The 27,999-nt window shown below is 46.6% G+C and overlaps 1 protein-coding gene across 9 annotated transcripts in view; it reads left to right on the top strand.

Moving 5' to 3' along the window:
- Window positions 1-13,584: 13,584 nt before the first annotated feature.
- LOC122377903 (mucin-5AC-like) overlaps window positions 13,585-27,999 on the top strand; it is a 62,636-nt gene continuing 48,221 nt past the window's right edge. For 4 of the 9 annotated variants that reach the window (XM_043358486.1, XM_043358485.1, XM_043358484.1 and 1 more), the window contains exon 1: window positions 27,831-27,936. The gene's annotated coding sequence lies outside the window, so the exon portion shown is untranslated. Of the gene's footprint in view, window positions 14,265-27,680; window positions 27,937-27,999 lie in introns of those variants that run through there. The other 5 variants (XM_043358487.1, XM_043358483.1, XM_043358489.1 and 2 more) reach the window with 4 other exon arrangements.

Below are 27,999 nucleotides of genomic sequence, written 5' to 3'. Positions count from 1 at the left end.
GGAAGGACTCGTGCACCGGAAGGCCGCGAAGATATCGCATTTATTAGGGAAACACTTATTTAGCATAAAAGTGGCTAATTTGAAATCGCTTGATTTAATCGGTCATTTAAGAGGAATACCTACTTCTCTTAAGTTGGCCAAATGCTTGCAGACTCAGAAAATGAGAAAGCTTTTAATGATATGAATGATTGCGTGGAACGTTATGGTAAGTCGGGTTAGGCTAACTCGAACCAGTTAGAAATTTCGTCACAATAGACTTCCTCTTTCGAATGACGTGCATTTTTAGCTGTTTTGACGGCTAGAAGTAGGGTTTTCAAAGTTCGTCGATTGTGCCCTGAGGACATACTGTTTTTTTTTATTTGTGGCCCTCCTGATGGATTCTCCGCATTTTGGCACAGGATTGTCGATAGAAGACACCATTCTGCACCTCTCCACCAAAATTCAGCGAAATCGTAGGGGCCGTTGATCCCTGCTGAATACCTGCTGAACTCCTGCTGAATCCCTGCTAACTTCCGTTACATAAACTTTTTACAGTTTTGGACTTTTACACTTTACACAAGACTGACCAGTGACCAGTGACCATTCATTTAACACAAGACTGACCAGTCACCATTCATTTATATGTAATCATCTGCTTGCTTCTAACCGAATGAAGGCTGAAGCCACAATGGCTTGTCTCTTATACATTTTCACAATATTTTTGCTCTTCTGACATGATTTACAAATTGGTCTCGTTTTCCCTTCGCTGCTCTTCTCACCGATTTCTGAAATTGATGAAGCATCTGGAACCGATGCTGACAATGGGATAATCGGTTGTCCATCAGTCATCGAACGCACCGACCCTTCTACGCAGCTGTATTCTTTGTAGGTACAGGTCTCGCGGGTTTTAGCGGTAGGTTTTGCACCTAGAAAATTTAGTGTACTTCAGGCTATATCTTCGTCGTCTTAAGCTTTTAAGTGTTGAAGATGCGATCGACTTGTTGGGTAACAAGCCGGCCATGATCGTGTAAAATGGCTTCATCGTAGATGGATTAGTTTCTGAGATATAACCGGAAATGTAAAAGTGCAAAACCTACCGCTTAATCTCGCGAGACCTGTACCTACGATTTTTCACCGTCCCAACTTGCAAACTCCATTTCGGGTCCACGTTCTACAGTACCCATTTCCCAGAATGGTCGACGATCTCACGAGAAAGTGCAATGTCCACGTTAGCGGTTCTTCTGCGGGTGGGTTGCCATGTAGACCTACCGCCGTACCAGTGCGTCCGTTCCTGCGCGCGGCGTTTTTCTCTAGCGCTGAATTTCGGGCCGGCACCTTGGTGTGACCTCGCATTCCGGGCAGCTTAGTGTTGTGTACATGTTTGTGGGTGTGTCAAGTCAGAGACATAAGAAGGTAAATTGCGCACGAACCGCTAGGTTAGCCTGAAACACCAGGGATTTCTGCTCGGACAACTAAATAAAAATCGCTGGAGTGTGAAAGGGCAGAAGAGCTGAATGTACCAATGTTACTTTACAACATGTTCATATGACGCTGTAACAGTGTAACACATTCAGGTTCTTAGATGGTTTGCAAATACCGCTGCCGTGTATCAGCAAAGCACTCTATCCCCCACCTCGCAGCCAGACAATTCAAATTGCGTGAAAATCTGGAGCTAAGAGTCGTTTGAACTAAAAATATATGAGACGTATATTAGAAAGGCTCTTCGTCTTCGAATATGATTACCAGTAGGTACAGATAGCATAATCCCTCATCCACGCATTCACTTTTGCGCTCTTCACGTTCTGCTTGCATTTCTTATTTTAACCCCATTTCAAGCTCTTTAAAAGACGTGTCAATCAATCCTTTATGTGCTCAGTTAGTGGGGAGCCTTGAGTTTTCACTAAGTTTTTAACATTCAACGCTATTCATTCAATCAGCTACAACCGATAAATGTATTACCGTTCGCTCACAGACAATAGGTATACTTACGCAACGGTTGTCCAAATATCTTCCGAGGATATAGGATGTCATTTTCTGTTCGCTTCACCTAATCGCGATCTTCAGTAAAATGAAGTGAACCACATGTGTCATAATGACACAACACAGGCCAGACCAATTTCTATGACTGAGAGCTGACTGAGCACATTAGAGTGAGAGTGAGTGAGTGAGTGAGTGAGTGAGTGAGAGAGAGAGAGAGAGAGAGAGAGAGAGAGAGAGAGAGAGAGAGAGAGAGAGAGAGAGAGAGAGAGAGAGAGAGAGAGATTTCTTTTTTTACAGATACGGAGTCCAAAAGAAGACATACGTACACTTTAGGTAGGTATGTACCTATACTTATCGCATATATTGCACCGAATGTCACATTTTTTTTACAGAAGGAGAGCAGGCTAAAGCACTGCTAAGCAAAGCTAATACAATACGATTGGTTGTGTATTAAAGGCGAATAATAAACCTAACTACAGATTTCCGATACATAGCGACAAAATTGTCAATTCTTTCGTACACGAACATACTAGATGCCCTACAGAAACGATCGTAACCGGAAAAAATAACATTCTCGCGCCATTGCTAAACAGATCTTGCTATTATGCATTCATGAGTCAGTGCCAGCATACAAATTTTCGTTGTAGGCCGTCCAAACCTCATCACCAGCTGTCACAGTTTTGTACTAAGTGTTCCGGGCGAGTTAAGCTCCGCTATTCCACGTCAATGGATCACATATCGGCTCACAGGACGGACTCGAACGCGCCGTGACCCGTTACACAATGCCAGCTCAGCTGATCCGTCTCCGGGTGCCCCGGCGTTTGGAAACTGGCCGCTGTGTTGCTCAACTCTGCATCTTTTTACCGACTGAGGAGCACTGTGCGCGTTAATGACTGTCAACCCGGTGTGCCTGCTGCTTATACCGATAACATCTAGCGATTGGTAAGACGATATCAATTATTGGAGTTTCACGCCTTTGTCTCACCAGGCTTCCTGACAGCCATTGTTCGCCCAGTTATCTTTGCTTCTATGGGAGCTGCAGAAATGCCGGTTCAGAGTTGTCTGCAGGACGTTTTGCTCGAAGCGGGGCCATGCTAAGTTAATTTAGTTTTCTGATGCATCACCCAATCAAACCAACATTGGTTTGTCATTGAATGACTGACACTTATCTGTTCTTGTGCCGTTGGCAATGACATTTGGTATGTGTCCTTGGCATGATGTGAGCTGCAGCTGAAACAAGGTATTGTTCCGCGATAGTAAAGCACGTAGCGTCCCACACTACATATGTAGTGTGATGAGACTGCCGTTTGATACAGCCAGTAGCCACCTCCTGCAGTTGTTATTGACCGCGCCGGATCTCGATTAAGCCTGACTCTGCAGAGTCAGGCTTAATGACACCTAATGATGAGTCAGGCTTAGGTGTCATGACACCTGGGCTGCCACTGGGTCTCTGACGCCAGCTGCTGCCCACTTCTTATCCCCGTCTCCCGCTGGGCCTGTATACTGCCTGCAGTCACCGCGCCGGGGCCATTCCCACAGTATGGGTGGAGCTCTCTGGCAGGTGGCCCGGCGGGCCGCCCGGCCGGCCGGGGCGCAGCTCCTTGACCAATGACCAGTCATCCGACGATTGGCTCATTTGTGACGCGAGTGTAACACGGTGGGAGCTGTTATAACGGGCACTGGTGCTGTGATGCGACTACATCGGGGCGGATAGCTAACCGATGTCAGTCCCTGCCACTTACATGTACTTTTATTAGCGAGCGCAAATATCAGTGGTAGACCTCACAGTTTAAGTGGATGCAGCTAAAGGGGTAGGTTTGGATAAGGGATAGTTACACAACGTAGTTCAGAGGGCCATTTGCGATAAAGAAACAGAACAAGCTCCCTTCGAATAAGCCTAGATCTTATTGCTAGTATCTAACCAGGTAGGTGAAGGTACGAGTTAACGAATGCCAAATAATAATCGAGTTTCTATCCCTCGAAATTTGAACCAGTTGCCCCTGTTCGATTCATTGCAAAATATTTATACTTAAATAAAACTATTGGAAGCAGAAGGTTTCTATCCGCTTTGCTCGTCAGTGTTTTTTTCTGCACTGAATCTTTTATTGATATCTGAAAGGAAAATGATAACTGTATCAACATACAATGCGAAAGAATTCGACAATGCACATTCATTGAACAGCCATTCGAATGATCAGGAAAACCACCAACGGAATTTCGAGAGCGAGCTGGAATCTCCACCCAAGCCCACTTCCCCAGAAGGCGGACTGGTCCCTGCAGCATTCTAGATTTACCGACTTTTCCGCACTCTGTTCGGATCCGTTTGACGTGCTCGCGCTGACCACTGACCTCCATTTGTCACCGATCAGCCCGCGATCTGCCAGTCAATCGATCCCTGCATCCACTGCCACTGGACTGGCGAGGGGCGCCGACGCCGTGGTTTTCCTGCTGAGCGCTGCCGAGGGGCTCTCCCTGGCCCCAGCCCGCGGTGTGTTCTGTGGTACTGCACGCTGCGGACATGTGTGCAGTGCAATTGCTGGTCTGCGAAACCTCAACTGAAGCGGAACAGCGTGCCTGTGTAAAGGTTTCCGGTGGATAATTTCTTGTCGCTGCTGACCTGAGGAGATAACATCGAACATGATACGCGGCTTATATCTAACAGGAACAGGTGTAGATATCAGTGTTCGTTATGTAATGTTGGGTCCTACCAACACTACCTGTTCCATATAATCTTTGTTTATTTTGCAGATACACGCTGATAAAACTTCGTCCACGTGAAATGTAAAATTTGCTCAGCATGTTGATGCATCTATGTGTTGAATCGAGTAGCCTTGCTATTACAATTGCTTCATTTGTACGAGACAAATGACAGAGAAAGAAACAGCCATACGCGTATGTTTTCCATATTTATTGCATTACTTGGCAACTTACGAACAGATAGATGATGGTGCATCTTATTTCTGCCAAAGGTGTAAGCTGTTAGATTTCAAGCTGAACACAATTCGTACCACGTCTATCAAATGTCCAGATCCGTATCAGACACCAACGTCCGTGTCCCGATATAGGGTGCCACTCACTGAGCCGACCCTGAACCTTCAGAACGCGCTGGACGTCTGAATATGAGGCACAGGTGTGCCGCGGGCGTGGTTAGTTCCAGCGTTCAATGGGTTAGCAGAGCGTAACTCCGTCGCCATTCACTTCGCAGTCGATTTGAACAAAGACAGTGCTTGTGATGGCTAGCACCTGATTGTCTTTTTATCTGAGATCAAGTCAAGGTCCTGAACAGTTGCCACTTGACTGGCGTTCCCACCGTTGTCTAAATAGCAGTAGATTTCAGGTAGTTTGTTCCACTCCACAATCTCGACTCCGAACTCGACTTATTGGAAGAACCATTCAAAATGAAGGTCAATGACAATCGATGCAATTAGCATTGCTTCATTTTTTGCTCATTGCAGGGCCGCCTGTCTGGAAACCGCCGCTGCACATTAAATAAAACAAAGCTAAAGCTAATACCGCACGCATCAATGCATTTTTTGAACATTCCGGCGGCGTGGATCGCCCCGAAGCATTCAAATTTTTCAACGATTCGCCTCGTATGCGGTAGGCTTCTGCGGTTAGCTGTTCCATTGGACGTGCATTTATCGAACCAGTTTGACCGTAATAACACCGTTCAGCGGTGTGCCGGGAGAGCCGTAAAATAGCGTCGTCATCATCGGCTATGTCTTCGAAAAGAGCTGCCCATTGCCCAACCCTCTTTGGAAGCCTCGGTCATCTATATCTCGGTCTATATTACCCAGTGCATTAGCTCGTAAACTGAGCTGCAATATACGTAAGTCTCAAGGCGCTATACATTCCAACTTTTCCGTTTCCGGGCAATAAGTGACGCATGCGCTGCACCTCATATCGCATCCCTCAGTGTTCGGTTAGCTGTCGTATTTACCACATGCCGAGATATCCCTTTAACATTAGCACGTGCATTTGGGAAATGGCTTCGGCCCGCCTCGGCTAATGTTGAAGGTATTTGGGAAACGATTCGGCCCTAGGGCTTTTTGATTTTCCCAGACAAAATTTTACTGAATATTCTGAGCGGAAGAACCAATTTCAAAGAAGATATTTACGGATTGTGTGTTCACTAACAGCAACAGCAAAAGCAAGTGACTGCGTGTTTACTTACTTTTGCTGTCAACGTAATTCAACTAAACAAGGTTATCGTTCCAGTGCCAATGTATTTATTGCTGTAGAACATGGTCGGAATAATCATTATTTCTACATAATGCACGCAAAAAACGAACAATTTAAATGCGTGAAACATCTCAACGTGCCACAATGAAACATTTGATATTGTTCCAGCTGGGATCCAAGACGCGTTTGATTCAGCGTTTCACCCAATTTTCAGTTTTCCTCACGGTTTCCTCACTCCTGCTGGACTCCATATCTTTATTCTAACTTCTGGCGCTTCACCATCTTCATCCTCAGCTTTTTCAAACCCTAAATAAGGGGGAAGTAGGAATTTCATCTTTCGTGACCAACGCAGCCCAATAATGAAAAACACAAAAAATAATCACGGTGACTATAAACATGAACATAGTACTATTATAATATTAACACAATATTAAGATTAAAGTGTAAAATATCAAATGAATATGATAACTGTTGCGCCGGTACGGCATGTGGTAAATCTCTTCCCAACCCAGTGTTGCCGCGGCCAGATTTTACAGCGTACCAGGATCGCATCCAAATCGTACCAGATTGGCTGTTTCTGGCTGCGTACCGTACCAGATCGTAGTAGGTCAAATTGTTATTAATTCAGTACTTAAAAATAGCCAAAATTTCGGTATGTTCATGCCAGCAAGTAATTTATGACTCATTTGACCCAGTAGTTCGACCCATTCGTCTCGCCGCGTCGCCCCTTGAAAGGCAGAAAGGCGCTCTTCTGAAAGCTCCCAAATTGTCCTATACCTAGGTACTTAAAATTGGCCTAAAAATAGAGAAATCGAAATCCAGCCTTCGAGAGGGGGCACTCCAGTTGAGACTGGCGATTGCACCCAGGATCCTAGCTTGCACCCAGAATCCGAAAATTGCCACAGTAATATGCCAGTGAGAATGGAAAATTATTTGCTGGGTGTCATTTTGATTTAGTTTTCCAACGAAATCGCACAATTTTGGGACAGTGATTCAAACTAGCCTCTTTCCTTAGCCCTTCGACCGTCGACGGAACTCACATTTCACTGTTCACAATACAACTACAATTCCCAACTATTGGTTATTGGTATCTCAGCTTACGAGCCGTACCATAAATCGTTGCATTTGGGCCCGGTCAATTCCCAACTCACGACACAACCTCTTATATTGCCTTCATGGACACAACAACTGCCTCAGCGGTCAGCCTGTAGCCGGCGGACCGTCCTTGGCAGCCGGCGTGGAACGCGAATTTTCCACTTGTTTACTATAGCGCACACAACAGGAATATGTATCAATAATTCCGAATCCGATGCATGAGACATTATGATGAGAAAGTTAGAAACACCATCCCTCCTGACTAAGTTTTTTTTTAGATGGAAAGAGATATTAAAATGCCAAAAAATGCATTTCGGCGAAAAAGTACCAGATTTCGTTTAGGCGTACCTCCGTACCAGAAAGGTCGAAAACGTACCAGATCTGGTACTATAGTACCAGGACGGCAACACTGTCCCAACCTTGGGCTGTGAAAATGCAGTTTTATTCACCTCGGTTTTTTGCTACGGACCTCGTGCCTACCGGCACTCGGTCCTCCGCACAAAAACCTCGGTGAATAAAACGCATTTTCCCAGCCCCGGTCGGGAATATATATTCCCAACACAGGCGGTCATGGCCATCTTAACCCTCGCCCATCCCCCCCCCCCTGAGGCTTTTCGGAAATAGTGCAAAAACGTCGGCGCGCAGCGCCGCCAAATTTTGGGTACCTTATGGGGCAAACCTTGCGCATCTTTTGATAAAAAAATTTGACCGGGTCATGTCAGGTCACGGAGTTATGACGTCACAAAGGGAACAGCCTCCGGCCGGATTTTCACAAACTGAGTGCCAACGCCCGAGGTTTCCTGCCGGTGGTACGGAGATCGGTTGATGGATCGTGATGAAACTTCCCATGCATGTTCAGGCAAGTATTGGCTATCATATGGTATAAGAAACTTGACCGGGTCAGGTCAGGTCACGGAGCTATGACGTCACAAGAGGAACAGCGTCCGGTACTATTTTTGAAAAGCGCCCGAACCACTATTTTGCTAATTCTTGTCACCTCAATGGGAATATGCAGCAATATTAGCTTCTATAGGGAGCAAATGGACCTCCAAAATCCAAAAATACAATCAGATTTCAAAAATTTAAATTTTGATTTTTCGAATTTCTGCCGCCGACTGTGACCTTGCCGACTTCCGGCGCTCCCAACGCGTCATTTTTAGAGCTAGGGAAACGAAATACATACCAAACGATAGAGAATTGATCAAGGAACACTATAGTGAAGGTTTCAAGTCGATATCTCCCACCGTTTTGCCGCAATCGCCGCGGAAAGTTGAAAAAAGTCTATTTTTCCGAAAATTTGACCTTAGACCGGTCAAAAGTAGGTCAAATGTTGACCTAGGACCAAAAAATATACCACCAATCGCGAGATCTCGGCGAGAGCAATCCGTTGGTCTTTTCCGCTAAGCTCTACGACGCTCCGTTTTCAAACGCCAAGGGGGGGGTTGCACCAACCCCCCCCCCCCTGCATGGGCGAAGGTGGCAAATCGCCGTTTACGGGCGAGGGTTAAGCTATTCCTCCCCCACAAGGAGGGTGCATTCCAGAACTATGACGTAGCTGTGAGGTCATATATGTTGCAGACGGGCGTGCCCTAGTTTTCGTATTCCCTTTTTCCGGTAAGACTGCTGGTCAAGAAGATAGCCAATAGGTATATGCTTGCTTCGGTATTTTTGTCTTCTGTCTTCATAAGATTCTTTGTCTGTTAACAAGGTGTGAAGAAGTCGGCTCTGAGCTACTGCTGCCAGGCTGATAAAAGGCAGACTGATTGTTGATACTCTCCGCTGTTCCCATTTGATGACCCTCTTTAGGTCACATCGGAGAGCCTATAGTGACTGTCCGGAGGTCCGTCTGTCTTGGTCATCGTGATCAGAACGACCAGCCATGGACTTCTCGTAATGATGCGGCAAAACAGCGCGGTGGATTCTAGGCTACCGGACGCCACGCTTGTTCTGGTCTCGCAGGTCATTGCTCCATCCACATTGTGGGACCCAATGTGATAGTCTGCGACGGACTTCATTACAAAGTGACCCAAGTCCCTGCAGGTCTCTAGTCTGGACAATGCAATATTTCAAAACTTAGCCACAATACCGACATTTCGTCTGTGTGCGCATGGGATCAGTATACCTACACCAGCTATACCAAGATGACTGCGAGTGTGCACCACAAATCCCTCAGTGCGCGTGGGGCCCGGCGCCGCTCTCCGGTCCCATTCAGATCGGCCCGGATCCGTCTTCATCTGTCAGGCCGCTCCACCGAGCTCTATGAGGTCATGATGGAACGGTCGAGGCGCCGTCGCCCCGGGCACTGCAGTCGGGTCGACTGCCGCTGACGCAGCCTGCTCGACATGTGGGATATGCCTGGAAGGAGACTTTGGTGTGACTGAGGGAGTCTTGCCACTTCAAACTGATTTAATTACGGTGTACAGCTTGTCTGTCTTTCATAATGTATGCGTGGTGTGGCTCGATGATTTTTCTTGTTCATTTGCCAGGTGCCTCAGTATCTGAATATGAAGGGTTATAGGCTTCCTACCCCTAGTAGGATGAAGTAAAAAAGACTGATGCCTGCAGCTATTTCGTTGAAAACTAGATATACCTACATACAAATAGGTTAAAGTCTGCGGAATCCAAGCAATCATGAAGAAAGATAAAGTGACGCAATGACGCACTTACATAATAGGTGAGGTATGTAGGCATTCTATTTTCGTTCTGGGCAAGTTATATCAATGCACATAAAAAGTCAGCCTTATCTCCTGACCGTAGTGGCGAAGGTCTCGGTAACTATATCATTTGTCGTCAAAGCGGGCCGAGCCTGGCTGTCCTTGACTCATTAGTAAAGCGGCCTGTTATGACACACGGGTCCTGTTTTCGGCGCGTAGCGGCACGGAACGCCGGCGTGGCTCGCCACCCGGGGCGTTTTGTAACGGACACCCGACACACTCGTCTGTCTCATGGAGGGAATCTTTCGCCGTCTGAATTTCATCCGTCTAGCACATGGCAACGCAAGGATATGACGGCACAACGTTGACTATTCCTTTATTGATTTTATGCCTGATTGAGAGGGACCGATCACCGCGTGTCAGGATGTGACGAAGTCTCTTCGGTGAAACAATTGGTGAGCGTCAATAGCTCACCCCGCGCCGTTGTCGCCGATGTCGAGATTCACATGGAGACAGCTGCGACACGATCCGTTTTCCGCCATCAGCCTGCTTGACACAAGTGGAGCGCGCCGCGTTTCGCCGCCGTGCGCCGCGCTCGCCGTCGGGTGGTGACAGGATGACAGTCGAGGGTCCTCCGCTGCCGGATGACAGGGGGCGGTGACGGGGTGACAGTCTGCTCCTCCCTGGCCGGATCTAGGGACGCTGACTGGTCGATGTCGACCCGATACGGATGATCAGCGATGCCGCTGATCACTGATCGGCTGACAGAGGATGACTGACGACTTGCCAGTGACGAGGAACGATGATTGACAAAGTGCAGCAGACAACTGGCGAGAAACCACGAGCTAACAGTAGCGTCACGGGAGGAGATTTTCGCCGGAAGGGTGAGCTTGATTTTACTCGCTGTAGTTTTTTTTTCGCCGTTTTCATGACGGTTATGTGGTATACACAGTTGGCCAAAGTTGATGCGAGCTGGTAAAATTATGTTATAACCGCTTTCTAATAGTTTTCAGTTTGGTTGCATAAGCTGCTAATATATCTTATATAGCGAACTATCAACCATTATTTTTTAATAAAACATAGGAATAAATTTATGATATGAAGATATTTGTTGTAAAAGGGAATTGGTTCGAGTTGGTCATGTTCGGTGCATTCGCCAGATAGGTACCGTCGCAAAAACTGCTATTGTTTCCCAAGGTGGAACAGGAAGATCGGTCTGACTGCCTTGAACTGCTACCTCATTTAGCGGAAGGTATGCGACCATGCAGTTATCACTAGTCACTACCCGAGTATGCGAGTCCCATTCATCTCAGTCCCACTTATGGCTTATGTTGATTAGGTATGTTGCTTATTTTAGCTCATCTGGGATGCTCAACAATGCTCCGAGTATACTAATACAGCTGACCCATTTGATATATGATCTTGCAATGCAATATTTGTGTCAACTGGGACCTGCTAGCAGAATCCACCAGAAAGATGAAACAAAGCTACATATGTGTCTGTACCGCAAATCAGCGACGACCGTTAAATGCTGTACTGATAGTGATTAGCATACCTTCCATACCACCTCGAACTCCTTCTTAGTCACCGCAAAAATCCTTTATCTTGGAATCGACTGGACGTCGCTCAAAACTGCGTCCTCAAATGCATCAACTGAGATGAAATGACAGGATGAAACCACCGCATATCAAAATCCAGATTATGTAACACTCATTGAAATCAAGTTTTTGCCGTCTCTGACGGGAGTATAGGTACAGCAAAACGTCTGGTCTGGAGAATGTGGTTTACTGTTGCAGACTAGCTAATATGCGGTAGACAATGCGCAGGTTTCAGAAATGTCTCTCAGACGTCCCGCTATCCCTTCGAATTCGCGATGAGTCTGGGTCTAGTTTAGGTAGGAGGAGCTAATTTGGGGACGCCAGTCTGAGGAGCTCTGGTCGAGACCACTGGTCTGTGCAGTACTTACACCTTTCTGATGACCACTGGTCGGAGTTTTACTGGTTTAGGTTTCACGGGTTTCACTGGTCCGGGAACACTGTATACAAAATGTATATCCGGGATGCCCGTCTGAAGAGCTATATGTCTGAGGATGCTGGCACGGGACCACCATGGTCTGAGGCTGACATCGGTCAGCCCAACGCCGTCTACATGAGATCAGGAGTCCAGGCACCGCCGCCAGCGGATATGACAGCCTTTGGGCCGGTCCTAGGACCGTTTGACCTTGTCAGCACCTGACGGAGACGGAGGGACAGGGTGATCAGACGGCGCTGACACGGCGGGGCGGGGCCTGTCTAACTAGAGCGGTCAATCATGGTAGTCGAGCAGGGAGGAGAGAAACATCAGTGGTCAAGGACACTAAGCGGGGTGCGGGAGAGGGTGCTATTTTTTAGTTTAGTCAGGCCCTGTTACTCTGGTTATGGACGTCGGAGTAGCATTTTGATATTTGTGAAAAGAACGATACCTGCGAGAAACACTCTGCTAATGTTTTGCCATCCATGACAATTCCATGACAATTCTTCTAAAGAAATGACGGATGCTAAGAGTGTTTGAGTGTCATTGGATTCGGCGTCCCTGCGTATTAACAGATACAGATTATGAACTGCCTGTGATGGATAGCCTGTGGATGGTGCCGATATGACCTTGCGGTAAATACCAATGGTGTTCTGTTTTTATCTCCTGACTCCTGAGGGATGTGTGACTAGAATAATTTAACCGCACATCCATTTTAGTTATATTTGCAAGCATCTGCTAGCCTGAAGTCGTTCACTCTCCCTGGAAGCACCTACGCATACAAATATAGCTGTTTTAATGTAGGCTTATTCATTAGAATATACCCGTCATACCTTCAGATGTTAAAGGTCGCATTCCCTTTGATCTTCACTAACCAATTCCACCTATAACATCATAATACAGTCACAGCAGACGGACGCGATGTAAGATTACTGTTCCTTCCGAGTTAGCTGGCGTGTTTTTAAAGACCCTATCTTAGCTTAAAGACATAAAATGTTTATTAAACCGTAATACAATCACAGCAGACGGAAGCGATGTAAGATTAATTGTGCTTCCGCTTTGGCTGGCGCGTTTTTAAAGACAATATATATTTTTAGCCTTAAGACATAAAATGTTTATTATACCGTATCTAAAACAAGCTTGATCAATATTTTAGCGGTCTGGTAAGACCACGTTCTCTAAATGCAAAAAAAAATATATAATCGCTTCCAGATGACTGCTTCTGGTATTTTTTATTTCGAACGCAAGAATGTATAGACAGTTTTTTGACCGCTCATTAGCGCAGTCACAGTGTGGCAAAAATACTTGGTCTACTTTGGCAACTGTAGAAACAATGCCTGTGAAGTTAAGAAGTTTTTTCCTAACTTATATTTATAGTAGCGCTAGGACAAAAGCTGGCACAATTATAAAGCAAGTCGGGACCCGGTACCGTGCGATCACTGGCCTGCACACTGTCGTAGGAATTCATGCAATGCTAGTGCATATTGAATAGCTTGCCATTGTTTAATTACATTATAGTTTCAACGAAAGATTATCTCATTGCCAGAATACATTTACTACCGAGCCAATCGTCAGGATTGCGGCAGGTTTAGTGCTTATCAAAATTTCGTTGAGAAACCACGCTGAAGCAGCATGTGGCTGGTGTGCCAGAATGATGCTCGAAAGTGACGTATGTACGAGAAAAGTCTGTGGTATCCAATTGAGCGCATCCTCTCCCATGCCAAGCGCGAGAGTCCGTCGGTTCTCAAACTCTTCTAACCAGTTATTCCAAGCCATGTGTCTTCCAGCATAGCGTACGGGCTACCACAAGGCACTCTGTTAGTCGCAGTGTTTTCACTCAAACCGCCAGCCTCCGTCCGAAAGTGCAACAAATCGTGCGCGACTGCCGTGACCTGTCCCTTGCAGGCTGTCCACCGTGCAGTGACCCCTCCCTCCCTCCTGCAGTGGCCTGCACGGAGTGACCGGGCCGCGGTGACCGGGTCAGCAGGCCGTGCCTGTCTCAGGGGCCCGGGCGGGACCGCCGGCCGAGAGTCGGTCTGTTTTCACACCTCAGTGGGCACGCGGCGGTGAGCACCGGCCACTTTCTCGACGGACCGACAGCGCAGAGCCAAGACTGACGGAGAAACGGTGCCAGTCGATCGGCGATCCTGCACTGGGACGTGCCGCACGTGCTCGCTGCTTCACGTGCCGAAGAGGGCGGCTGGCAGTTTGAAGAGTCCCCTGAGAGCCCGGGTGACAGGGAGCTGTGGAACGTCGCCGAGGCCGGGGCGGTGGGTCAGTCCGGGGAGCGGTGACTGCTCGGCAGCTACTGGGTCGAGATGGCTGTCAAGGACGCCACTGGATGATACCGCGGCGATAGCTCAGGTATGTTCATCTCCGTATGACCTATACCAATTGCCGTCAACTCTAGGGGACCGTTTCGAAGGGTGGTCAAGACTAAGTTCAGCCTCACAGTATAGGGTAGGGTGGGGTAATTTGAACATGTGGGGCAATTTGAACATAGTGTAAAAAACACAAAATTACGGAAAATCCATAAATGGCATGACAATAAGACCAATGAGGGAAATTATCATAACTAAAAGGGCTATCATATGAACGGGGTTTTAAGTTTCAGGGAATGAAGATGTTGACGCACACTGTAAAAAATCAATTTCGCAAGTAAAAACGCTTAAAATCACGTCATTGCAACTTCATTGCAGCGCAAAATCTTGCATTGCTAGCGTCTAATACGCAACGGCTTTTGTTGTACAATGACCTAATCAATGCCTTCAATCCAAGAAATTTGCTTTTGAAACTTGTTTTTAGATATGGCAAAATAACTTTTAGCGTGGGGTAATTTGAACATAGTATGAGAATTTCAGTGAAGACAGGGATAGCTCCGAAAAAAACAACGCTCCCAGTTCTTTTTTTTTGCCAATATTTTCGACCCAAAGCAGTAGCAGATAAGTGATGCCAGTTTTATAAAATTTACGTCTAATATCCGTCTAATGTCCGGCATTTTCGTTGATTTCCGTTCAAAAATGTTAAAGGTAGCCATTTGTCCAAATATGTCTGAAAATTACGCATTAATCAACACTCAAAACTGTCATTTAAATTGCTTATAATGTAATTTTACCAGCCGAAAAGTGTTCATTATATTGAGAGCTTAACAAGCTTTCCATTCGCCAATCAATGCTATGCACGTTACGTAATAAAAAGCGCTGAAGTGTAGCAAGCCATCGTCCAATGTTGTCCAGTCTGCTACCTTTGTCCAACCAGTTCCAAATTGGACATTGGACAAAATCAGAACTCAAAATGTCCAGGTTTCGATTGGCACCACTATAACAGATGCAGCAAGGTTGGGAGAGTTTTTATCGAACAAAAATGATAGACGTTCTGTTAATTGAAGAGAGGCGAATTTTGTCAACTGACCGGTGTGCAGCGTGCAGATATTGATACTCTGCAACTGTTATTTTTGTTGTTGTGTTGATTTTTCAAGTGAAGGTGTGTTTAGAATTGTTCTGCCTATTTGTTTATGGGTCAAACAACATCGGTGCTGGCGAGACTATCGTTTTTATGACAGGTAAAGGCAGTATGTTCAAATTACCCCACAGTGGGGCAATTTGAACACACCGTGACTTGGTGGAGAAGTGAGGCTATGCTTTTCAAGGTATGCTCGGCTCGTCCAAAAATGAGGCTTGCATGGTGAAAGCAAGTGACACTTGCGCTACTGAAGCAGTTTTTCTTCATCCAGGGTTGAGCTGGAACTTGGTACAACGGAGAAGACGTAAAAATATGTTCAAATTACCCCACACTACCCTAGTCACCGTAGAAACTTGAAAGCGTAATCAAACTTGCCTGGGACGAGGAAAAATGACTTCACTTTGATGTTCTGACTTTCTCGTAATTGTCTCTAGAAGACGGCCTAACATCTCGATCGTATCGACAGTGACCGAACCTGCTGCTGATGGCGCCATTGTTTTAGTATTCCGTTTGCTTGCATCAATTATCGATTTGCATTATTTCCTCGTCTTCCTTGGCATATTGATAGACTATGTATTTTACGATTGATTGAATTTTCCCTGTAAATGCAAAAGAATACATTACCACTGATATTGTTACTCTTGAGAGATGTCAGGAAGGAATGAAGCTACCCTACAAAATTTACCGCATGTAAATCGGTCAAGTGGTTGCTGAGAGATAACACTGTAAAAAATATTGACTAGCCCCTCGTCAAATGATTCTCAACGCTAAATGTCGGGGGTACAGGCTAGTTTTGCATCCTACTTTTGACACACGGTGCGAGCCCCTGGCTTGTTTTGTGTTCGTCAGATGACAGTTACCAGGTGTCGGTTAGTTTTTACCACGTCCCAAAAATAGCTGGAGCGTTTCTGCCTTGTTTTGGAAGCAGGTCCTCGTTAATGCTGTGTATGATAACAACCTACCTAGTAACAATAATAACGAAAAACAATGTCAAAACGAGGGCGGCTTGTTTAGTGACGATGCTCAAAAGAAGCATCGTCTTGTTCCTACTTAACGAATGAAGCTCAAACTAGGTCAAAACTAACGTATTGCTCAACCCATAGTCAGATGACCAGCAGATCCTACGCCGCCCAATCCAGTCATCGAATTTGCCAGCGAATTCGTTTGAAGACCATCATATTATTAAATATCGGTGGTCTTCAAACGAAATCTCTTACCAGTTTGATGACGAATTCATCCGGCCCATTCCAAAAACGCTCAAGATAAAATGAAAGTGTATTTCTGAAATAATATGCTTTCTTGCAATGCACCTTTCGTATATCAAGCGAACCTTTCACTTCCAGCGCCCGTTAACAGTTATCAATCGAATCAGAAGCATGCACATATCGATAGATCTGAACCTAAGAACACAGAAGACATTTTGTAGAGTACCTGTCTGAGCCTATGCAGTGGAGCCCGTGAGCCGCCCAACCGCAGCTGCCTCATGAACTTGATGATAGGTCTGAACCTCAGATTGGCCAGAGCTTGGCCGTCAATAACCAGCTTATTTATATCCACAATTGTAGTGACTTAGGGTTTGGAATTTGCCAAACCTAAGTTTTGATTACCAAGAGAAGTTTTGTACTTCTTGCACTTGCCTTTTCTTCATAACTTTGGCGGAAATCGTCGTAGTGAAACTTCAGTGATCCGTTAGCTGTCGGTTCTTGAGAGAGTTGGCCAGGCCGGACACCGGGGGCGGCTCCACAACTTTTGAAAAATTAAACCAAAGTCCTATTGCACTGCATGGAGAGCAATTCATTTAAAATCGCTCTTGTCCCCCCCCCCCGACAACTTTGCAAACGTCTCTGCGCGATTTAGTTGAGAATAATGGCTTATGGCAAGTTATTGAATCAGAACGTCGATCACTGCAGATCATATATCGGCAAGCAATTCTTCATAACTAGACACTGCACAAATGGAAACGATACAGGTTTGCCCAGTGATAAACACTCGCACTGCACAGACTCGCGCACCTCCGACCGAACGCGGCACGGCACAGCGCAACTGGCGCCGGGAAGCCGGGAACGCATTAAGTGAAGGATTCACAGGTGCGCAACTTTATTGCGAACAATAAAAACCTACCGCAAACGATTAAAAAAAAAGTTTTAGGGCAATCGGAAATACAAATGCATTGACTTATAGAAATAAAATTGTCATTCACCTTCCAAATAACCCAACAATTTATTTGCCGTAAAAAGTGTCTGGAAATGGAAAGTTGCTAACATGATTCAGCAAGTAGGGAAACGCAGCAGCTACCTGGCGAATAATCTCAGGCTGGTTTAGTGACGAGTGCATTGTTACGGCTTGTTCCTCACCCTTCACAGATTACTATGACAAAACTACCCCTAGTATTTTGATCATCCTGAGGCTGGCTTTCACCTAATAATTTGATGAGGGTCTTCCTCGTTTCGGATTGAGGCGAAAACAAACGTCAAACAACCTTGATAGTTAATTCAGCACTTCAAAACAAAGGTACACCTAGGGTATCATCACAATACCGGATCATAACGACCTGGATAGTTCTCAGCCTGTAAGCTAACTAAGCGGTAACTAGTCAAGTGGTAGGTACCGGAAGCATTGACAACCTGGTGACTGTTTCGAGACCCTTGTTTTGACACATAGCTCGTCAATATTTTTTACAGTGAAGCCTCGCAAAAGCGTCCGCACGGCCGGCCGGCCGGCCGGCCGTGTAACAGCTGTTAAGAACTAATTAAAAGTGGAGAAAAGTAAAGTCTAAACGTTATACGATTGCTTCCCAGTTCCCTAGCCATTGGTTGAATGGTGAATGAAATCATTTGGATTTTGGAAAGTAATCCGCTTTTCTCACAGATTTTTGCTGCATAATGCAGTTTTCAGCTACACCTTTTACCTTGCATTCTGCGCATCAGAAATTTCACTGATGCAATATCGTTTTATTGCTGCCATCTAATAGTTCTGGAGTTATAGCAGTGCTCACATCTGCCGTTGCAAAATAGCTTCAGGTCCACGTAATGATTAGTAAAACCTGACCAGGGTTGTATACCAATCAAGTCGATTGAATTGATTGACTTGATTCAACGCGTATTTTGAGTTGATTGGATTGAGTCGATTGACTTTTCGAGATGACTGGTTGACTGACTCGTTTGACTTTAGCGACTGGTTGACTGATTTGATTCCCGAAAATTAGAGTGACTCGTATGATTGAGTCGATTGAATGGAAAGTTGAAATAAGTTTTAGTTGACGAAAAATAATGACACCAATTGATGACATCAAAGATCACAAAACTACACTGAAAACTGCTTGTCATCACAACTGCAATATGGGGTAGATGGCCAAATAAAGAACAGGGCCTAAACATGAACAGCCAACTTTGACTTTCAACTGCAATAACTGATCCAATCCTGTGATAGAACCTGGCGATGCACCTACCTACCTTATTGCACTCAGCAGGAAACTTTTTTTTTAATCCAGATGATAAAGTGCAAGGCCCTATATACTAAAAAAGTGTGATTAATTACTAATTCACATCTCCACATCTCCTCAGAAACAACCCACTGAACCTATATATGGCCTTGCACTGAACTCTATAAATATCTGAAACCCCTACAAAAATAACTGAAACAAAAGCGCCGTTTTCGTCTCGCTAATTACGTTTACATTAATAGCTAATTTGCTGCATTGTTTAATTTGCAGCAGAACGTTTGTTGATCCTTTTCTCCTGAGAGCCTAGGCATAACATATTTAATATATTTCATTTTCCTTAAAATATTTTACCGAATATTATTAAGTGGTTTTATTTCAAATGAAATAATAATTAAAACGAAATTGGTGTTGTACAACCGATTTATTTTATGATGATCTACCATACTACATGATAATCAATGACGTCATCTTACCAAAAAATCAAAAGACGTAGAATAAGGATTTATAAAAGCTTAGCATACTTCTTGGCAAAACGTTTTCTTTGTTTTTTTTTTCGCAGTCGCACCAACGGCATTAAATTTTCCTTGTTCTTCTTCCTTTGTCCTTAACTTATCCTGTGGTTCCAGAGTCCCTGTCCTTTCCATTTCCTTTTAAATATATTTTTAATGCTCATCCCTATCCCCCAGTCCTAACAGTTTCAAATTGTATTGCAATAAAATGTTTTGAATTCTTCACATATAACCTATCTACCTTCGTTGGTACTGTTGGTAGCCAGTGACACATCTAGGCAGGTAAGTAGGTACCTACCTGCTTTCCTGCTGTCTTCATAAAGCATACCTAATGAAGTTGTCAAATTTGTAGCACATTTTCAACACTTTCATATCAATATGGTGTCAGTGTGGCATGTAACCTAGCTAGGTTCATTATGTTCAGGGTTCAATTCAGAAGAGCTCCGCATAACTCACATAAGAGACAGACGGGGGGCTTTACATGGGGTAGATGGCCTGATGACTTAGCTGGAATATGGCCAAAATTAAATTGACAACTTTTAGGTGAAAGGTGGTGATTTGGGTTAAGGGGCGTTTGTTGAAGTCAACTACTGGGTTATTTTGCACCCATTAAATGAAACTTCTGCTCCAATTCTACCCATTGAACCTCAATATCATGATCCACCTGTCCATCACTAGGTATCCTTCCTTATTACAAAGAAACTTTGAATGGCATGGCAATTTATAATTCTAAATGACAATATTTTTGTTTCTTCTGTAGGTAGGTAGGTAGGTAGGTACACCAGACCGCTATGGACACTTTTCCAAGTTGGTGGGGCAAAAAACCTAATGTATATCTTGGTTTGAGTCGTTTGATTGAGTTGATTGATTCCTTTCATTGTCGCGTTTGAGTCGATTGAATCAATTCCCGAAAACTGCTCTGACTTGATTGATTTGATTGGTTTCCCAAATTTGTCGTGATTGAATTGATTGCTATTGATTGAGTCGTATACAACCCTGAACCTGACTTGAAACATATAATCTGTAAAGCAAATGCCTAAATACCTACAACACAACAGCGCAACTGATTACATCAGAAATCAAAACTCGTTTTATAGAACTTATGATAACTGAAGGGCAAAAAACATATACTGCTCTTTCTCAAACAATTGTCACATTTTTTTTCGGCAACGGAAATGACATCGCCAAAGTATAACACAAGCTTTCATCTGCCGCTCTCACTAATTCCTGCCGGCCGCGCACCATTGCCTTACAGACTGGACCGTCTGCCAGTGATCCGATGCAGAATGGTACGGCGTTCGAGAGAGCGCCTGTTTCACGGGCCAGTGCCCTCTCGTCTGCAGCCTGCAGGCTGAGCACTGACCGCGGCTGCACTGGCCGGAATAGAGCTCACCCAGGTATCTGACGGCTCATCAGGCCGATCCAGACATTGATCGCAGTCCAATGAACTTGCGGCCAAACGAACGCACATGAATCATGTCTTCAATTAGGGACTGGATTGTGTTTGATAAAAAACATTTATAATTCTGACAATGAAAATTTAGTCATTCCTGCACACTGCATGGGGCGCGAGCACTGAACGCTGAACATGGTCACGTGATCGTCGCTGCTACATGTTGCGAGCTACCGAAGAATTGAGTATACTTGGTCATTGCACTTGAAACATTATCGACATTTAGAAGCTTCCAAAGTTATAATTACCTATTTCTAGGCATCATGTACGTATGTACTTATGCCCATAGTGTTCTGAGATGTGCAAATGACGAACGTGCTTATTGGAGGTTTCGTCTTTTGGCTCTTGCCTCTTGGTTGAGTTGAATACGATTAAATTCAAATCAATCAGGTATTTTACGTGCAAAAGATTGAAGAAATATGATATCACATCATTGAATGATTGAAAGACAAAGTTGACTATATCAATGTATATCATGTAGGTATGGCATCAAAACTACATGTTGGGGAGAGATAATGGAAAAGGAAGGGATAGAGAGAGAGAGAGAGAGAGAGAGAGAGAGAGAGAGAGAGAGAGAGAGAGAGAGAGAGAGAGAGAGAGAGAGAGAGAGAGAGAGAGAGAGAGAGAGAGAGAGAGAGAGAGAGAGAGAGAGAGAGAGAGAGAGAGAGAGAGAGAGAGAGAGAGAGAGAGAGAGAGAGAAGGACAATGCGGAGCGAAAAAAGAAAAAGAAGAAAGAGCTGGAGAGCCACAGACAGAGACTGAAAGGGATAGTGAGGAAGTTAAGGAGAGCACTGAAGGGTAAAACCAAGCCATTGCTTCGCCGTTCATTTAAAGAAAGCCGTCACCGTTAGGGATGGCTAGCCAGGAAGTGCCCGATTCATACCATGGCATTGCCGTGACCATCCACAAATCCCTTTCCTTCTGTGACCTGTCTCTGCGCCCTGCTGATGTCGAGTCGCCAAAGAAAACGCCTCAATGGTATATCTCAGCTGCCAGCCAGCGCCACTCGTGTGTGAAATAACGACTTTTACACTCACCGGGATGTTTTCTTGAGGACCAAGCCAGGCGTATCGGATCAGTCATCTGAAGGGTAGAGATCTATCATCTTTCTCTCGGTCGACTAATGGTTAGTTGATGACGTTTCCCGATGTTCACCCTCGGCGCGGTGCCCAATGAAGTGTGTTATGATTTTCTTCATCAGACCCAGCCTGAAATGATTGCGCTCGAGTTCCTGTGTGCCCCGAGCACTCGGCGTCGTTCGGTGCTCGTTTTTCTTCTCCGTAAATTACCGAGATGGAGATATTATGCCATTTGTAATGAGCGATTGTTCGAGTTCGACTGGTTCTCGTATCTATAAACGGATTCAAACTTTGACCCAGATGCATGCAGCAAGGTCAGCTTTTTGTTTCGCCATGAGGATAATTGAACATTTGTTTCGTGGAATGTTAATAAGGTCCGTACTTGACAAAGTACGAGTAGAATGTAATGCGTATACGGATATTTAAGCACATAAATAATGTAAAAGAAAGAGGCAAATAATTATGTTAACCGTATCATTGTATCAATTATGTCGATGTGTGCCTGATAAGATCCTATGATCTTATTACCGCCAGTTTAGCATGGCATCAGCACCACTTTTATAACCATCAGCCATCAGGACCTCGTCAGTCGCCGGCTGGCGCGGCCCTCGACAGTCGCCCCCATCAGCAAACGAACCCTTCTTGCAGCTCACAGAGCAGTTAAACATGCACTGGACTGCGTGACTCTGATCTAACGGTGCATGCGATCCTTCAATCAGCGTTAATGTTGCAGAGATAGCGGCTTCTTTAAGCTTCCGGGACAGCGTCTGCATCCTGCATCCGTTACCTGTCGTGGCTCACTGTTGTAGCTTGCTTCCGCTGGCACGGACCTCCCAAGACTCTCTTAACACTTGGCCTGAAAGGCAGCCCTGCGACAGTTGGGACGGCGGGTCACCGGGTCATCCGTTGACCTTGACCTCTGGTGACACGGCGCGCGCCGGTGAGACAGCTGAATGGTGTCGCTCAGGGCGGGGCTGGCGGTGGGTGTTCGCTGTGACACGGACCCACGCCGGGTCATCAGGGCCAGACCTGACCCAGTCACATCGACTCCGCCCCGGCCCGGCCCGACACACCGAGACAGTCGGACTGAGACCGTAGACGGACGCAGAAGGTCGGTTCGTGACCGCGCTGTGACAGTTGGGATCGGATCCTAGGTCTTCCTGCGGATAGACTGTTTCCAAAATACTATCCCACTGTCTCAGTGTGATCGACATGTGCGGTCTCCAGGCCCTACTGTGCCCTCGAAGCTGGCGGGGCACGAATCTGTGCGGCACGGACCGTCAGACGGGGCACAAGGCCGGTTGTGGTCATTGGTCACCGTAATATGGCCGCCGTGACCACCGCGGTGGTCAGATGCTGGTCACCTGTGACCCGAGGTATGGCAGATGGCCGATTGTAGCCGTGAGCGATGTGACTCTACTGTATGTAGCTCGCCTCGAGTTAAAAGTCGCTAACAGCTGCTCATTTCTGCAAACAATCATGACAACAATGTTTGTCATGCACTATATTCATTTTGGTTGGCTTGCCATTTCGTGACTATTCACAGTAATCGTTCCAGCCGTGGAAGAAATCGTTCCAGTCACGCTGTCTGTCTGGCTCGTGTCGATGATTCGGTTGAATCGTCGCTCTCATTTTCTGCTGAGTGGCACAGTGCCGCGGTGCGTTGAATGGTCCTTGATTCGCTGAATTACAATGGCGGCCTACGCTCTGCGCCGGGTCCAACTGAATAGTGCAGGGTCCGATAAGCGCCCCCGCCGCAGGCTGCTCCCATTCGATCGCCACCGGCTCCAATTAATCAGTCCGCGGTGAATCAATTAATTAGTGCACATTCCGAAGATGATTAAGTAATAGGGAGGGTCCGTTTGGCAAGGTCGCGCTACTCCCCATTGTGAGGTCGCCTTATTCCAACTGTGACTCCGTTTTTATGGGGCGCGGTGCCGATGTGACTGGGCGTGATCATCTCAACTGGGGTGTGCGAACGCACGCGGCCCCCAGCCGACGAGTGTCGTGCCGTCGAGCCAGGGTCGGCGGCAACGGCGCGGCGGTGTAGGGGGTGGGGGGGGGGGGGGGTCGCTGTCGGTCGCTGCGGTCTCGGGTGGCATCCCCGTCGGCGGTCGTATCGGATGACACGGAGCGATCCACGGCGGCTCCGACTCGTCTGTCGGCACCTCCGGCCGTCACTGTCGACAGGCAGCGCCGGTGACGTGACGGGTGACGTGGCGTTACGCGACGCGTTCGTGACGGTTGCTCGTTACCGGCGGCCGCTCAGCCTGACTGATGAGCAGAAAACAGCCCGCCCAGACTCAGTCACGGAAGGAGAGACTCGTTTTTGCGCCTCTGTGATGGGCTGCAGTGTGGGATGCAGTGTCCGTTATGCATTTAAATTCTGGCTGATTAAATGTGAGGAAGTGATTTTACATGGTCGCGCTTCGTATGATCTTGTATGTAAGTGTGAAGATCACCGCTGGCTTGACTATAGGGCTGGTGTTGAAATGTACATACATATATCTGCTTCTGGCCATAATGATCGTAAGCTTTCCGCTCGTGTTAGACATTTCAACGTTCATCTGCCCCATATTACTTTGCTTCAGGTGCTCCTAATGAGTTTATGGACACATATTTCACGTCTCCCAATTAACTGAAAGCCACCTGCGGCGAGTTTTCCTACACTTGTTTACCGGCACCACGGAGCAGCCATCTGTTGCTTTCATCGAGTGAGCTGTGAGCCACAGTGACGATGGATTACGGTGAAACGCCGCGCCCAAATCATTTAGCCCACAGCTTCCAGAGCTCTCCACGCCTGACTGTGGCTGGGTGATACCTACCGGCCACCATTCCTTGCTTCGTGTCTTTCCAATAAGTGATTTAGATGTAGTAAACTGGCTCCGAACATAAAAGCTTTTTATCTATGGATGAGTGGCAGCGCTACTTAAAGTAAGAATTTACCGGAACGATTGCATTCAGTGAACATGCAATTATGATAAATTTTAATGTCAGACGGAAAAGGTATCGATGTAATTGTGGTTACCTGTGAATGACTGATTTGTCATTTGAAATTAAACTGAAGGTGCTCATTGTCGTGAACTGAAACAGACACAGCGAACTGCTGCGGCCACTGAACCTGAGTTACACAGTGAATTTCCTTCCGCCGTTTGTGTGTGGTCACCTGGACTGGCATCCGGTATCTCTGTGGAATGCTGACGTCACAAGACGTCCAGTGGCGCTACCCGGTGCCATTAGACGGACTGCCAGGGCCGGAGAGCTCCGCCCGGCGCCGCGCCGTGCCGCGCCGGGGCGTGGCCGTCAGACCCCGGATGTGCCGCAGCGTCCTCCATCTCTGGGCCACGGCTCCGGGGTCTCCGGAGTCCGGACCCCCGCCGCCGCCCCCCGGACCGGCGTCTCACGCTCCCGGGACCCGCGCCGAGGCTGCACGGGGCGAGTTATGGGCATTGGGCCCGCACCGGGCGGGGCTGCCGGGGCGGGGCCGCAGTGGGTATCTCACGGCCGGCAGTTCTGACAGCCGGAGACCGCAGCGCTTCTGCCGTGTCACGGTGGTGATCTATAGAGCAGTGCCCGCCGGCAGCGGCTGCGGCTCTGTAAAGAGCTTCCACCGACCAGCGTGACCCGACGGCAGGTCCCGAGTGCATGGGAGAAAGGGCGCCGTCACCCAGTATTGTGGCCGACACGTCCGGCCGATTGTGACTGTGGGTCAGCCCGCTCCATTGAGATGATAGGCGACCTTCGGTGGCATTTCAGACATGATAAACTGGCTACTGTGACTGCCGAATAGTGGCACCATTAAGCGTGACATTACATTATAGACCCTTAATTAACTTGAATACGGATCTTTTGTTGCTTCAACGACGAAAAATGATTCTAGCGATTCCCACAAGTTTGTGATGCCAGTTGTATATAACTCCAACCATTGGCGGCAAACCAATAGTTAGATTGTTCGGTGATGCGTGGGAGAAACAGTATGATTCCGAAACAGGTGCATTATTTCAATGTTCTTAATGCCACAATCAATACAATACACTGTCAGAGGAATGTACATATAGGCATTGGCTTCATGACATCTTTTTGTAACCGTAACATTTTTATCCGAGAGGAATATTGGATCATACTCGGACTTAAATTTACCTGCAATAGTTTCTCCATATTGTCCCTCAACAACTTTTAGATGCAGGCGTTTAATCTTCCCAGAACATTCGCACCAGGTTATTCAGGCACCCAAAGAGCACCACCGAGTGAACGAGAGTCGAGCGCCCACGGTGTGGTCGTCTCGCACCGTTGACGTCCGGAGGCTGTGTGAAGATTTTCCCCGCTCTCCAGCCATGCGGCACATCTCGACCGGCGAAAGATGGGCTGGGAAGAGCGACGCGAAGCTTATAAAATGTCACGGCGTGTTTTGGGAGATGGTGGTGCGTCACTGCTGGGTGCTGAAGAGGTGGCAATCGAGCATCACTGTTGGGGAGACACAGCACCAATCAAGTGTCACTGTAAAATGCCAATAAGTGAATAAGAGCAATCACTGAGGGCTGTGCCTGGGTCGCGACGGTCAAAATAGGGCATGAGTGAAATACCGTACATTGTTATGTCAGTCGGACGGAATATAGGTATACTATGGTACGGAATAGGCATGGTATGATAACTGCCAAGGAATTCAAGACATTTTTTTGTCATTTGCCGCGCACAAAAAGTCAATAACAGCTTCATAGTTCGAATGGACTGCATATTTGGTAAAGGATTGGGTGGCGCAAACAAAGGTGAAAGGTGAGGGGAGCCTAATGACTTTTCTCGATGGAATTGGATAAGCCCGATGAAAAATGAACAGCCGCAGCACTTAACAAAACTAACACAATGTTTTGACATCTCATTTAAGCCCTAAATGAAGAATGGTGTTGGTGGAGACCAGACCTTGCTGAAGTGTACTTGCAAACGATGCACTAGAGATATAGAGGATTCTTCATGGCTCCGAGTGGAAGATAAGGATATCTTTTCCAAGCGGGTTACTGAAAAACCGAGCGACGAAGGAGCGAGGTTTTTCTGTAACACGCGAGGAAAAGATATCCGATCTTCCACGAGTGAGCCATGAGGAATCCTATATCTTTCTATGTTGAGGTTTATTCTTAATTAATTCAATATTATATTTAAATGTATTAATATATGTAAAAAAAGATTAAGAGTAGTTTGTTTTCATTTCAGAAGTTTCATACATAAACAGCCATTAAAAATGCCGTTCGGTTATTGACCCATCATCAGTTGAACTCTTGATTTTTGGCTATGAACCCTCGAGACCTTATCTTTGCATCTCAGAGAGATGCAGAGATAACAAATTCTTATCTTTGCATCTCAGAGGAGTGCGAGATAGAAATATCCCTGCACTGTAGACCCAATGGCAAATAAACCTCAACTAGAAAGATATGTGAATCTAAGAGCTGACACAGTCCATTAGAGCTAGTCTCGAGAAATGTGTGAAGTCTTGCAGCGTGAGTTTCTGGGCTGGAAAATGTTTGTGGTGAGCTGGAATTCGGGTAGAATATTATTGTTCTTAAATACAAATGAGACAGATATAAAAAAAAATCCCAACAAGCTAGGCATGGAGTTTGCGTTTCATCACGTCCTCGCCTAATCCACAACGTTTCCATAACAACCTAATTTGTTATCGACCAAGGCTTTGATGTACCCGCGGGTTCAGGGAGATATGGATAAAATCAGGCAATATTGCTGTAATTAATCATCCTTTTTCCTCCATCCTCTCCTCGCCTGGCAGACTCATTAGTGCCGACTTTTGGCCGCATTCCGAGCCACTCCAGCCGCGCGGCATCGGCCAGTAGTCACTTCCTGGGCGGCGGCGGTCGGCCGGCGGCCGGTCGCCGCCGCGGGCCCTCGTGCGCTGCTCGGCCCGTGACCTTGCCAGCCGCTGACCCTGGTGGCCAGAGCCCAAGGTGGCGGCCGTCGGCAGCGGCGCGCGGCCGGAGCCGAGCCGGCGGCGCCTTTCTCTGTGGCCCGTCAGTCGAGCGGCGGCGCTGTTCGAGGCAGGAGGCAGCCGAGCTCGACCCACCGCGCCGCACGGCGCACGCAGGGCACCGTGAGTCGGACGGGAGAGCTGATAGGGAGGGCGGGCGGACGGACGAACGGACGTCTTTCTCGA

The sequence above is a fragment of the Amphibalanus amphitrite genome, unplaced genomic scaffold (genome assembly GCF_019059575.1).
Source record: "Amphibalanus amphitrite isolate SeventyFive unplaced genomic scaffold, NRLGWU_Aamphi_draft 000052F_arrow, whole genome shotgun sequence".
In the NCBI taxonomy this organism is placed as follows: Eukaryota; Metazoa; Arthropoda; class Thecostraca; order Balanomorpha; family Balanidae; genus Amphibalanus; species Amphibalanus amphitrite.
This window is presented reverse-complemented; position numbering and strand designations above follow the sequence as displayed.